The sequence below is a fragment of the Penaeus monodon genome, chromosome 22 (genome assembly GCF_015228065.2).
Source record: "Penaeus monodon isolate SGIC_2016 chromosome 22, NSTDA_Pmon_1, whole genome shotgun sequence".
In the NCBI taxonomy this organism is placed as follows: domain Eukaryota; kingdom Metazoa; phylum Arthropoda; class Malacostraca; order Decapoda; family Penaeidae; genus Penaeus; species Penaeus monodon.
The window spans coordinates 9075950-9076229 of record NC_051407.1 but is presented as its reverse complement, the minus strand read 5'-3'; positions in this window follow the sequence as shown (position 1 = coordinate 9076229).

Below are 280 nucleotides of genomic sequence, written 5' to 3'. Positions count from 1 at the left end.
ACAGAAGTGTAGTAAACATTAACAAAGGAGAGGGATCCTAACAATAAAAATTCTCGTCTGTAGATGAATTGGTGTTGGTGGCAAAGGCTATACAACATCTTTTATAGGAATGGTTCTAAAATATTGCTGGTGGAAAATATTTCAGTTTAGGAGAGACACGTGGACATGATAGAGACCTTGAACTTTTGTTATGGTTTGAGTGTTAATTTACCATTTATATTTCTGAATGTATGAATGACACTGGAAACATTTCATATTTGTGTTTATGTATGTTTGCTTG